We start from the raw sequence: 14,657 nt of genomic DNA on the forward strand, positions 1-14,657 counted from the left end.
CCATCAAGAGGGTCGGGGACCTGCAAGCGTTCTCTGTCAGCAACACTTGCCTGGAGTTCGGTGCGGCAGACACATACGTGATCCTAAGACCGCGACCAGGCTACGTGCCCAAGGTTCCTACCACACCCTTCAGAGATCAGGTAGTGAACCTGCAAGCGCTGCCCCGGGAGGAGGCAGGCCCAGCCCTTTCGTTTCTGTGTCCGGTACGTGCTTTGCGTATATATCTGGACCGCAGGCAGAGCTCTAGACGTTCTGAGCAGCTCTTTGTCTGCTTCGGGGGACAGCAGAAAGGGAACGCAGTCTCCAAACAGAGGCTCGCCCACTGGGTTGTCGACGCCATTTTACTGGCTTATCACACCCAGGCCGTGCCCCCCCCTTGCGGGTCCGAGCTCACTCAACCAGGAGTATTGCGTCCTCATGGGCACTGGCCAGGGGCACCTCCCTAGCAGACATCTGCAGAGCAGCAAGGTGGGCAACACCTAACACTTTCGCGAGATTCTACAGTCTCTGAATTGAGTCAGTATCGTCCCGTTTTCGCTCTGGTCCGAGCCCATAGAACTCGGTAACATGCTGACGATCTGGCCGGATCGCTTGCGCCTAGCGCCCTTTCCCTCAGCCGAGGTAAAATAGTGTGCTTTTGTTCCCAGGAGACCCCATCTTTTGGGTCCCTGGTTGATTCCTCCCTTTTGGGTCTGCAGTTCAGCGGAGGAACTCGCCGACCCAAGCCACTATGGGTACTCAATCTACCCTGTACTGGAATAGGTGCTCCACAGGTTAAGGCCTCCTGTTCGGACTCCCCCTGTGTGTAATTCCACAGTACTGTCCCCTCATGAGTGGACTCCCGTGTCTCCCTTAGGCAGTTCCAGCTGCCTCGGTCGCCGTGCTGTAGCTTCCCCCCTCCACGAGGCTGGATCTACCACCGCGCCAACTTTCCCACATAGGACCTAAGCAGTCATGTGATGTATTCGCCACTCTTTGCCTCCCCTGCAGGGTAGGTGTGGTCTCCGCAGGGTCTTCTCCCCCTGAAAGAATAGGAAACGGGGTAAGACCCCCTTCCCTTAATGCATGTAAGGGCCCCGGCTGTACCCAGATAGCAAGAAGTCGGCGGTCCGCTGGCGGTGCGCCGGCGGCAGAATGGCGACATCGCAAACACGTTCGACGGCGGTCCGCCGGCGGCAGCCGCTTTTTAAAAGCGGCAGCCGCCTTCCTACCGCCTTCGATACGCGGACGGCCCGCTGGCCAGCCGCCGTTATATCGAAGGCGGACCGTCGGAGGCAAACGCTTTTTTCGAGCGATCTGCCGCCGCTTATTGTATATATATATATATATATATATTTATAGCATGCAGTTTATCAAGAATAATGATTGATCAAACCAGACAAATTTCCATTTGGCGTTTTAATTCCACATTTCAAAGTACAGTAACTGTCATTGAAACAAGATGTCATATCACTGAAATATAAATAACAGAAAAATACAAACATTATATATACACACATAAAAGAACATGCAGGTTTCCAATTTCTTTTTTTTTTTTAAAAACACTATTGTAACACTTACAATAATTGTTAATAATATAAAGAGGTCAGCTCTGGGATGAAAAGAATTACCAGTAAACATAAGCAATGAGGATATTTGGTACCAAATAAAGTGCAGGATACCAAATAAATTGAGGTATAACATCATATTTACAAGTCATTTCTAACAATAGGTTAAGTGGTAATAATTTAGAGTAAAGCTCTGGAGTAGTATATACCATTATAACTGCAATGCTGACTTGTGGCACAAGGATTTACAAGCTATATGTAACAATAGAATAACAGTTAAACACTGTGATGGAATGAAAGTAGAATTTTTGGTACTAGTTAATGTGCAATATCAAGTATCAGAGGTATGAAATAGGATTTACAAACTATAATAGAATTGTTAAGCACTGACGGAATTAAATAAGCCAATACTAAAGTCACGGTAAGTAGAATATTTGATACCAGATAATGTGCAAATATCAAGTATTAGATGTATAATCTAGGATTTACAAGCTATATTTAAAAATAGAATAGTTAAGCACTGTAACAATGAAATAAGCAGCAAATTGTATATGAAATAATTGAGATCTTTGGTATCAAGGAATGTGCAGGTATAATATACATTTTGACATTCAACTTACACATGACAACAAGTGGGAATAAATATAATTAACAGCAGAAAATCTGGCTGTAGAGAACACAGCCAATCAGAATGTCTGGAGAGGTTGGGGACTTCTGGGCTAAGAATCACCGGTTTTCCCGACCCCCAGAATGAGGCAGTGCAAATTGGCATATCTTCAGTGATTCCTCGTGCGCCTGTATAAAAGGACAAACCATCCCATATTCATCCAAGGAGCTGCCCTCAAAGCAGGGTCACGAGGAAAAAAAAAAAAAAAGAGCAATTTCCACAGTGAACAGTGTGGATTGGGTGAGTGTAGTCTGACACTTTTAGCAGGCTTTTTAGGGGTCTTGATGTTACTGACTGCAGGATAAAGAAAGGGTTCCAGTTGTCAGTGATGCTGGGGTGTCAGTAGTCAGCCTAGGTTTAAGGGGTCGGCTGTGGGTCCCTCTCAGCTGTGCGGCGCTTTTTCCACCTTCATGTTCAGATGCTCCTTTCAGGTAACGCGTAACGTTAACCTGGATCGCCTCATCAGTGGCATCCTGTGTTGCCGGGTTCTTCCGGATGGCTCCTGTAGAAAATAAAGATGTCATTCCATTTGAATGGAATAAGGTCATACACATCTACTTAAATATAAAAAAATATCCAACTTACTTTGAACAATGGTCTTCAGGAACATGTCTCTAAAACATGCTTTATCCCCTACACCAGTCCAGGTTGTATTGATGGAAAGGTGATTAGAGAAGATACTCTGAAGCATTCGCCACACGGTTGTCTTTAGGTCCCTCCCACATTTGATTGCCAAAAACCGAAGCTGAAAATACAAAAAAAAAGTGTTACAAATTACATTTCTCTGAAGCTTCTCATAAATTTAAAATGTGACAGGCTGTGGATTCAGACTGTAGAATATGCAGTGTACGATCTTAATTGTACTTTTTAGATTACCCTATACCGTTATAAACGTAATCGGCACACTTACAAATCGTTGCTGGAGCTCTTTATCCTGCCTCAAACTGTTGTCAAGCAACGCCAAATGTTCCTGGGTGTCTAGGGGGGAGTAACAGATCCCCTGTCAGGGATAACTCTCCAACAGACACATTGGCACTGAAACGTTGCAGCATAGCATTTTGTCGTCCATGCTACGCACAACATCGCCAAACTCCCAAGACGTCGCAGCATTAGGGTTTGATCTGCACCTACAGGGGTTCCCAGAATAAAAGAATAAAGTAGTCAGTCCTGGACCTTCAAATACTAAACTATGACATTTATATCTAGGTCTACTACATGTACAGGTAGCCCCAGTGGGAATTAAACCAACAACCACAGGTGCTGTTTGCAAGTTGTACCTGATTGCCCAGTGCGAGCAAACGTCTTCAACATTGTCCCAACTTGCTTCACCTGCTCTTGAAGTGAGCCGCTGTCATCTGGGAAGTAACAATATATTGATTAGCAATACACTAAATATAATAGTAATATAATATAACCACAATTATCATACCAGTAACTTTCCCTGTAATTTCTATCCACAGTATGTTATGCATGGCATACAAGTTCATAATGAAGAACCCTTATGATAACATCAATTTCATTTTTTTTCTTTGAAGCAGAATATTTGTTTGTAAAAGGGAGGAAAAAGAAAATGAAATATTGGTATACAGATTTTGGTTGATATATCATACTGTACAGTGAAATGTGCTATTGTTATATCCCTACTCACCTGAAGGACGGATAGATCAGGCAAATCTCCAGTCAGGCCTTTGTAGAGTGTGTGCTCCTGCATATCCACAGGTATTTTAATTCAAACATGCAACATATTGTAATAAATCTACAATATTCAGCCTTTACCTTACACCCTCGGTTGTTGCTCTACACTTTTATTATATTAAATACTTATTTATATAGCTTGCTCACTGTATAATCATGATAGCCTAATACTTATAACACAAGATTGCATCTTAAACGAATGACTGAGTTGAAAACTTGAATAAGAACGCATTTTACACAGAGGGGACCAGCTAGGGAAACTTACCTGCCTACAATAACTGTTTTCATTTGAGTTACATTAATCATGAATAACCTTAGCCGAGTCCCCAGGAACATCGGGCTATTAAAGTAACAAGCCTATAACTGCGGTCTTATTAATTCTAGCTTCACCATACACTCAACTGTGAGGTTTATCTGATTTTCTCATGGACCTGTAACACAATGCCCTGACAGTGACTTCACCGGTGTCCTGATCTTTATTAGAAACTGAGAGGAGACCAAGTTAATATAATTGATATCACAATTATCACAAAAATTAACAAACAGTCTGCTTTAAAACTAAGAAAAATCAAGCTTCTATACTAACGTTACATTAAAAATGAACACGTGGCTGAACTAGCTTAGCCGCTATCTGCCGGCACACCACATTAGATTAAAATACTTACCCTTGTAGTTGTGCAGATAACTCGATATGTAGAGTTTAAAGCCCTTGTCCCTCTTGCTTGTCGGAGCAGGGGACCAGGCATCAACAATGCGATGAACATCGCTGACGCCAGTATTTTCGGAAGATTCTGGAGACGTCGAGTAAAAACAGACATTTTGGGCGACGCGCAAGTAAACCGGAAACAGATTTGGCGACAGCGGAACTTCACTGTTCAGTCTTTGTCATGTGTTTTAGCAATACATTTTTAACATTTATAATGTGTTTAGATTTTTTGTATTACCTTTACAGGGACTTTAACACTTTCTTAAACATTTGTACAGGTCAAATTGCAAAACCTGTAAAAGGTAAAATAACAAACAAAATCGAGGTTGGAAAAAATGTAGACATAAACGAAATTTCTGCGCAACTGTGAAACCAGAGGATAATTTCGCTTTTTCATTGAGTTTATCCTTCACGTCAAAACAGGGATTTTCATGTTTATGATAGATATCACCATGGTTGCAAATTAATAAAAAATAAAGTATAGGCTACCCGATATTTTGGCCATGTTGCAGATGTCTTTCACTGTTCACTGATACAGGCATTGGTGAAAAGTCTAACTTCATCAATTTATTCTGCTAAATTGTTCATACCCTGTATTAAATATCTATTTTAAAACCTAATCAGAATCAGAAAGATATTTATTGCCAAGTAAGTTTTACAAAAAGGAATTATTTTTGGTTTATTGGTGCATGTCTCAATGTGCATCAATCAAATAAATGTAAACAATTTTCACCTGTGCATAAATAATTCAATATATTTTACATATATTACTGTATAATCGCTTCAGAGTTTCAAAGTAATTTAAATGTCATTTCCTAAACCTTACCTTATCATGGAACCAAGAGTCAAGAATCTGTTATAAACCCTAATGGCTTTGGAGCAAAAAATAATAATAGCCAACATGGCTGGTCGATTTTGAGAGTCTAAGCTGTCCTCGTATTTCAAAGCGGCTTGCCGCCGGCCGGCCGCGGTCGATTGCCGCGAGGCAACCTCCAGAGAAAATGAAGCGGGCGGCCCGCCGTCTGAACGCACCTATAGCCGACAGCTTGGGGACGGCGGCAAAACGAAGCCGTGCGGACATTTTTTGCTATCTGGGAAATGGGCGTGACGAATTCGGCGGCAAACGCTTCATCCCTGCCAGTGAGACGCACCTATAGCCGACAGCTTGGGGACGGCGGCAAAACGAAGCCGTGCGGACATTTTTTGCTATCTGGGTAGTAGCTCTATGCAAGAAACATAGAGAGAAAAGAGGCCCAGCCAGGCTTGGCCTGTTCCCAGGTTGGCAAGCATCACCTTGTACCCCTCACTAGGGTAACCAGAAGGATTCTGATGATTTTAATGGGACATTGGGGAAGGGTACGTGCAGCCTGATACAGCTGGTCACCTTTGCATGTAAGAATACCTGCCCGCTCCTGTATCAGCAGTCCACGTACATGGCTCAGCGCATGGCATGATTGAAGTGGGACCCCTAGTGTCCCTTCTCCGACACAACGTGGAGAGAGCGACAGAAGGGGAATGTCTAGGTTACGTATGTAACCTCCGTTCCCCGATGGAGGAACCGTTCCCTCGGCTCAGCGGCGTGGCAGGGAAGACACAACGTCTCAACGCTGTGTCTTCCCTGCCACGCCGCTGAGCCGAGCCACTGTTGTGGCCGTACCATTTCCGGCTCCTCAGAAAAATCCTGAATGATCCTGTATTCGCCCCGCTTAAATGCCCGTATGTCCGGGGGCGGGATATGCAAATACCTTCTGCCAACTTCTCATTGGCCTTTTTTCATAGAACAGAGGTATATATCGGCGCTCAAGAGAGACCCCTAGTGTCGCTTCTCCGACACAACGTCTCGTTCCCTCCCTCGGGGAACGGAGGTTACATACGTAACCTAGACGATACTTATTGAAAAAATCCTGAGGATTAAACTTCAGCCTGTAACTCTGATACACAGGTGAAAAAAATCCCAAAGATTTACATTGAAGTACACCCGAGACATATCTAGAGACCAGAATATCATAGAGACTTGAGGGTGGGCTCTTTTGACTTGGCCAGTAAGTATCAACCTAGCACCTATCCAGAACACCCTAGAAAACCAATTATAAATGTATTAGCAATCAATCAGAACACCTTAGCAACCCACAAAGTAACATCCTGGCATCATTGCAGTGGCTTTTGTACATGCAGCACCACTCACATTTTCTTCAGAAATTTTTTAAATCTAGTTAGAAAAATCACTACTTTATGGTAAAAGATGTGCTACATAACTTTTAAAGCCAACACCTCCAGTTCCTCAAACATTACTCAAGACATATTTTATGAATACTTTTTAATCAGCAAACAACTGCTGCACCTTCAAACATTCTTACAGTAAAGGCCCAGAAGAAAATGAACACCAATGTCCCCCTGTTCACTTTGATAGTTTTCCTCTAATAAAAAACATAATTTTAATTTTTTTTTAAAACCCTGTCTCCCAGAAGAAGGGTAAATCATTCAGTTTCGCTGTGGACAGCAGATTTCCTGTCCTGCTGGGAGAGCTGTTCTTCAGGGTATGGAGTCAGGGTGAGTATGTGGTCAGCCCAGTGAGGGGTTGTGATGGGCCACACCCACATCATGACATCAAACTTTTGCAACTTCCCTCTGGAGCATCTGTTTCTGCACAATACAACAAACAATGGGATCAAAGTAGTGTAGAAAGCATGGTAATGATTAGGCAGATATGGAAATTGACATGAAATAATGTTGTGTAATCTAGTGTTGGGTTCATTGTGCCCACCTTAGGCAAGTCAAAGTCAACACCAAGTCTTAACACCAATTGACTCCTAGTCCAAAGGGGGCCGAGTTGGACTCAAGTCCGAATCTAAAACAGCCGCGTCCAACTCAACACTAAGCAAGTACATTGTTTCGCCCGCGTGCTCTATCTCACAGATATGCGCAAACGGATGAGTTAGGAGCTGTTCATACCGAACGTGTTTTGTTTTGTCTGTGTCTGCTCTGTTTTTCCATTGTTTTCCTACATAAACACGTGCTGGATGAATGTTCATACCTGCTGCATCACCTCTCGCTGTTTTTTTCAGCATCTCACAGGACTGGCACATTTTTAGACAGCATGTCAAGGTAATAAGAACTTTCAAAATCTCATGTCGAGACACCTGCGTTCTGTTTCATTTGTTGTGCTGCATCTAGATTGTTTTTAGCACAGGTGTCACAAAGATATAACATTGCAAAGTGGTGACTGTGATCATGTTTAACGTTATTCCAGGTTGTTCTGCACCAAGCAAATTTTCAGTGTTTGATAAATGGCAATGTTTTTTTTTTCCTTCTGCTCTAGTGTGGAACTCTGAGGAACTGCCCTGCCTTGTATGTTCACTGTTACAATACTGTTATGAATGCTAACATACAGCCTTTTACAACATGTTGAACAATACACTGCAGCATTAGAATATAAGCTCCAGGTGAAAGTAAATTAAATAAGATTAAAAAATATAAATATATTATTATTTTATATAACAAATCCTTAAAGTACTATTAATAATACTGTATAAAATTATAATGACAAACTGGATAACAATAAATAATTGTTGGGTCATAATAATATAAATAAAAATCGAAAAAGTCCAAAATATTAGCAAGTGTAGAAGGTTTTGCACACCCTGTGTTTTGTAAAAATATATGTAGGTAATTTTGAGTGTCCTGCTGAACAAATTGAAAACTGGCTTCAGAACAAACTATGCATTAAGTGTATGAAGACACAATTAACTTATACATTGTTTCAGAATTTATTCTATTCTCCAATTCAACACGACATGCTTCTTATTCTCTGTTCTGTTGACATTTGACAAAGGTTTTTTTTTCTCCACTGCATTTTTTCACATACTTAAGAAAGCGAAAGTATGTATATAGAAAAGAGAACAGGAGTCCTGTATTCAATAGTTAGCATCATTACAACCAGTGTTATAGTTTAGAATTTTTTATTTAGTTTTTATTTATTTTTAAATTGGCCATTTCATGTAGTAAATTTTTTGTTTAACAACTTTATTTTTCCTATTTAAAATGATACCTATCTATGTAAAATTGTCAATACTGAAAATTGTCTGGACCAGTGTTTGTCAAAATTTGAATTTGAAGTCATTGGTTATTTTTTTTTTTTACACATTTATTTCAAATTATAGAAATCAGATTACAGTTACTTACTTTCAGTTAAGTTAATTATTTTAAGTATATTACTGGGGTACTGTACATATTTTCTACATTTATTATTTATGTTGAATTTACACCCTGAATTATGTTCATATATGTCTCTGTATTTCTGTGACAATGCTGAAATAATTAGTCATTGTAATGGAGGTACGTGTTGTACTGAGTATATGACTGTACGACAATGAACAAATAGGATATATAGACATTATTTTGAATTTGATGAGCAAAAGAAAAAAAAACTGTGAAAAACAAAGTTTTACTTTGTGTTACTTTTAAGAAAGTAACTTAAAAGTAATTAGTAATGTCATTATTTTTCGATTAAGTAATCTTCAATTTCATTACAAATCTTTAGAAGTAATTTGTAATTTGTAGTGGATTACATTTGGAGTGACTGGACTCCATCCACAGGGGTTTGAATTACATACAAATGATTCAACATATTATTAATTAGAAGTTACTCTGAGACGTTACACCTAATTTACACAGCACGCCAAAGCAGTGTGTAAACGAAACTGCAGCATAACTACAGCAGCAGACTCGTGATGATCTTACACGCAGCGTTGCCGACGGCACACTGCGCGAGAGTTTGTTTGTAGCCTGCTTAGGCTGCTTAGCATTGCTTATTCTTATTCTCAAACGTTCATCGTTCATCGTTATATCCTTTGTCATTTTACCACGTTTCAGGTTTTTCCGCTTTTCTACTGTTTCATCTGTATGTATTTAACCTGTTGCTGCTGGCACCTAGCTAGAGTCTGTGTTTGTAGCCTGCTAGTTTTTTTTAGCATCACTTATATATCTGTTTTCAGCCTTTAATCCTTAACATCTGCCATTTTTAAGCACGCATTGGGTTTCCCTCGTATTATTCTCTTATCGCGATTCAACTGCACGCATATTCCACCTGCATTAGCACTCTATTTTTATTGCGATTAAACTGCGCAAATTTTGTCAGCGCGCACCAGTATTTTCTCCTCTGCGGTACACAGATTATTGCATCGATCTCAAAGCACCGCATATCAAGAACAACCACCACCAACAACAAACAATTTTGTGAGGGATTCACGTCAATCTCAAACCCTCACCGCTCAGGAACAACTAACAACAAACAATTTACGGTAAATCATGGCATCCGCTCATGTTATTTCTTCCTGCATTGCATGTCACATGCCAGCCAAACATCACTTCAGTCTATTTTGATGGACTTCAGAGGATGAACTGATGCCAACTTCAACCATAAAACATGGGATACTTCATATGCCATTGTCTGAACCTTGGATTTAGGATGGACCACACCGAACCTCACCGAAATTACCGGCCAGGTTGAACTGCGTTTCACATCCCTGATCTCTGCCTGCAACACCTCTGTCTATTGATGGACTACGATCTTGATGGAATGCATTGACTAACAATTGCCAACAAAAGCCTTCATCAGACAATTGCACCTATGTGAACTTCTGCAGTTAATCCAGGATGGACTTCAAAGACATTGGTCATTAATTTTACATTTCAAACAAAATTGATGTTTAAACACTGACCCTTAACACTTACTTAGTTTAATAATTTTAAACCATGACTTTAACTATACATAAGTAATATTTACATTATATTCATGATGTTAGCCAGAGGGGAACTGGCCCCCACAGTGAGTCTGGTTTCTCCCAAGGTTATTTTTCTCCATTTATCAACATCTTATGGAGTTCCTGTTTGAACATTCACTGTATTTATCTTTGCGAAGTATTGCCAGTTATCTGCCTTACCAAATGTTTGTTTCTCTGCCTTTTGACTATTGTTATGACCATTGTGTATGTTTACTGGATTTACCTCTATGGATTACTGTTTTGGATATGTTTGCCTGTGGACCAATTTTTCAATGTTTTGACCCAAGCATGTGACCTGATTCCATTTAAGAAATACTGTTTGAATTGTTTGTTCAACCTTCCAATAAATATCTGCAAATGGAATCCGATCAGGTGATGTCATCCTTACAATAATGACCACAAATTATAAAATCGTCCTCTACAATTGTCCTCTACACAGGACAAAAACACATTAAATCAGATTTTTACAAGCCTCATCCAAACTACATTCATAGGTGGTTTAGAATCAGTCTGAACAGTCAGATCAGCTTTCATGGGTTTTTTTCCGTAATTTGCTGTGCGTGACCTCAGGTTTTTCGATGAGAAAACATACTCCGCTCCAAACGGCATAATTAGTGCCTTCACAGGGCACTTCGAATTGAATACAATAATGATGTCCACGCAGTAGGATCGTTACAAACACACAACTCTCACAGTGGAATGTAAACTAGGCATAGAGATGATCACTTCTGAATGAAACACACCCATATGTCACAGGGCACCCAAAGCACTGCAAACCTATTATAATAATACAGACATTTGGGCTTAATTTACCCAAAGAGATGCGCTAAGGTGCAGTAACCCATACCATTTGTGAGAAACCACAACAGGATAAAGTATTGAATATCATGCAAATACAGGACGCTTGAGCATTTTGAGCATTTTTATCACAGGACGCAGGTCCTTGTTTCACGATCTTTTTAAGCTTTAATACGGAACTCAAAGCCTTCAACACAGGATGTTTCGCTCTCTGCTAAAATATAGGTCCCCAAGACAAAAGTTAAGTCAAAGTAAATAAATTCATAAGCCCATCTCTGTCCGACATACATTCATCTCTGTTCATCTCACCTTCAGTCTGTTTCAGTGCTCTGGCTTTGTTCACACTGCAGGAAGAATCAGATTTTTCATAAAATCAGATTTTTTTGGAGGGACTGTTCAAACTGTTATATGTGGCCAGATCAGATTTCTTCTGTTCAGACTACAGTCGTTTTGCTATCATGTCCACATTAGTTGCCATGGTAATGCAGGCCCGCCGTCAGGGGGGTTTAAAGGGTACAGATGCACCCGGGCCCAAGGCCCAGGGGTGCCCATGCAAAGGTCTATAGTTGACCATTAATGGGATCAAGTACAATAATTTACTGATTGACTTATATCACTGAAAATAGAATGCATATGTATTTGCATGATAAATACATACATTTTTATCATTAAAACACATTTTAACTTGTCATCGGATTCTGATATCCCCCATCTGTTATTGTGAAAATGGTTCGCTCGAAACACCTCGACTATCAGATGTGCGGAACACACACGATGTGCATTGAGCAAAGCGGGGACTGACTAGAGAGTCAAAATGCCTCACCAAAGGCTAAAATCAGGGGCACAAAAAAGAAATGCGAGCAAACAGAGCAAAAGTGAACGAAAGAAGCAGAGTGGCTATGACCAAATTTCTTGCCAAGCATGAATCACTAAGTATGACAGGTGAAGGTGAACGTGGCAAAAGCGAGGAGCTAGTGTAGACTAGCAAATAAAACAGCAGCTAGCTAGCTTAACCTTTAAATAACATTAGCACGTCCCCTTAAGTAGGTAAGATATCAATATATATATATATATATATATATATATATATATATATATATATATATATATATATATATATATATATAAATAAATAAATGCCCTTATATGTAGGGATGGGTACCAAATCCCGGTATTAAATGGGCCCCGGTGATAAATTATTAAAGACCATAGTATTGATAAGCTCCAACATTACGGTTCTTTTTAACATTTTGGTTTAAATTATAATCACGCTGCTGCAGCCTCTTTACTCTGTTTTGGAGCTGTGCTTCCACACACACACACACACACACACACACACACACACACACACACACACACTCTAGGGGTGACCAGATCCCAGCAAACCAAATGTGGGACAAAGTGTAGCTATGTTAATGTGGGACACGTTACCAATGCTGAGATGTCTACATTTTTTATATGACATCTATCTAAATAAAAAATAAACATCGCAATTTTCCCCGGCTCTATGAAGGCAGCAAAGACGGTGACAGGTCGACCTGCACTTCACCCACATGTGTGCAGTTTGATTGACATCAGGATTGATATCCTTCCCTGCTTCCTTCACAGCCATTGGAAACAATTATTTTATTGACATTTTAGATTTGTTTCCAGTGAGATTTTGTGTTTATATAATGGCTTTGCTGTTGTAAACATTACTATTGCTACTCTAGAAACAACATTCTTTTAAAAAATTATATATTTTTATCAATTATTTAACATTTGACAAAAAACTAACCGATAAGGAGTATCGATCATAGTAATAGTATTGATTAAATCCTAACGATCCCCATCCCTACTTATAAGGCAATTATATTGCAACCTGCTGGAATTACTAAAGCTTGCAATTAGCTCATTTTTAGGCCTGAAGTCAGCAAGGAAATAATCAGACACTTCCTATGATATCACCCTCTATCAGAAACTGTGGGAGAGACGAGCATCCCCACCATGCATTGCAGGGCCACTGAGGAGAGGCTAGCATCACCGCCACTGAGAGAGACTAGCATCACCACCACGCAGAGCAGGGCCACTGAGAGAGACTAGCATCACCACCACGCAGAGCAGGGCCACTGAGGGAGAGACCAACATCCCTAAACAGTGAGTGAGTGAGTAACACAAGGATGGGTGGGTGGTGGTGGACAGTGCTAGAGTGGGTGTGGATGAGGGGAGTGCAGTACAGTAGTTTTTTTGGTTAAATAAATAAAAATCATTAAGAGTAAGAAAACGCTCTTTATTAGAATATTCGTTTTTCATATTCAGGTTGGCAATGAACATGTACAAACAGCGTACAAGCACTCCACACAGTCAAAGTCTGTCGCCTTGGTCTGGGCCTTAGGGAGTCTGGTCTTGACTACACCTGTGGCCACAATTCAAGTCTATGGATTTTTTTGAGGTATAAATTTTTTTTTGGTGCACAATTTGAGGTATCATTCTTATTTGTATGAGTTATGCACCAAAAGTTTAATATTTAGGGTTAGTAGTTCAGAAATAAATCCCTAACCCAAGCAATAATAATTAATGCTTTCTAACAAATTTGAGTTCTAAAACAGCTGAATGTTGTATGTGAGATGAAATGATCAGAAAATTGAGAAATGTTAGAGATTTGAAGAAGATGAATTCATAATTAAATCAGCTGCAATTATTGACAATAAACACCCACACTCAAACGTGCTGTCACACCATAGACTGACCCTTTGGACACACCATGAGAATACTGACAGCTTTCTACTTCATCTTTATTTCCATCCATTTATCTCCATGAAACTAGCAGATGAGAATAACCATGCTGAAACATTTACAAAACTCATAAAGATTTACAATTGCCCAGATGTTATTTCTCAAATTGTTCTGTCATAGCTCAGGTGTTCTCTTTATTTCATATGACTTCTCTCATCTCATTGCTGTTTAGGAGAAACAGTTGAGATATTATAGAGATATACTTTGTGATTGGTCTTTCCTATGAATGAAGCACAGGTTATGACTATATGACCATTAATAGAGGTTTGATTATAAGCACATATTTTTCCTCATCATGTGATAATTGCTATTTTAACATTTAAGGTGCAAATTACATTACATGAAAGACAAATCAAGCCAGATTGATCATCAGTATATGATGTTTCCACATGAAGGTGAAACTTCAGTATGACACAATTAATGCCCTTTCAAAGAGTGTTCAGTTCCTTATACTCAGGAAATAAAGGCAGTCTGGGAATGAGTGTTGAATATTCATCTCTCTATTAGCATTTCTATTAGTGCTTCTCACAGTGTTTGGCGCTTGGTGAATTCCCATAACCCCCCATCCCGATGTACCCTCCTTCATATGACACCACAAATTAATCAAGACCCCAAAAAACCCTCCAGCCTCGACATCATAATGAGCTGAACCACCACCCGCTCGCTGCCTGTCTCTACTGGCAATT

General features: G+C 40.0%; 1 long non-coding RNA gene across 2 annotated transcripts; it reads right to left on the reverse strand.

The window, feature by feature from the left end:
- Nucleotides 1-2,610: 2,610 nt before the first annotated feature.
- LOC127647247 (uncharacterized) lies at nt 2,611-4,434 on the reverse strand. 2 transcript variants are annotated; one of them, XR_007971029.1, is made up of 5 exons: nt 3,863-4,434; nt 3,492-3,569; nt 3,125-3,341; nt 2,800-2,959; nt 2,611-2,716 (listed from the first exon to the last, which is right to left on the reverse strand). It is a non-coding gene; the product is annotated as an uncharacterized LOC127647247 (long non-coding RNA). The 2 variants fall into 2 exon arrangements; XR_007971028.1 differs by lacking the exons at nt 3,492-3,569; nt 3,863-4,434 and having other exon boundaries at nt 3,125-3,430.
- Between the last annotated feature and the right edge of the window lie 10,223 nt (nt 4,435-14,657).

Source organism: Xyrauchen texanus, chromosome 8 (assembly GCF_025860055.1).
Source record: "Xyrauchen texanus isolate HMW12.3.18 chromosome 8, RBS_HiC_50CHRs, whole genome shotgun sequence".
NCBI lineage: Eukaryota > Metazoa > Chordata > Actinopteri > Cypriniformes > Catostomidae > Xyrauchen > Xyrauchen texanus.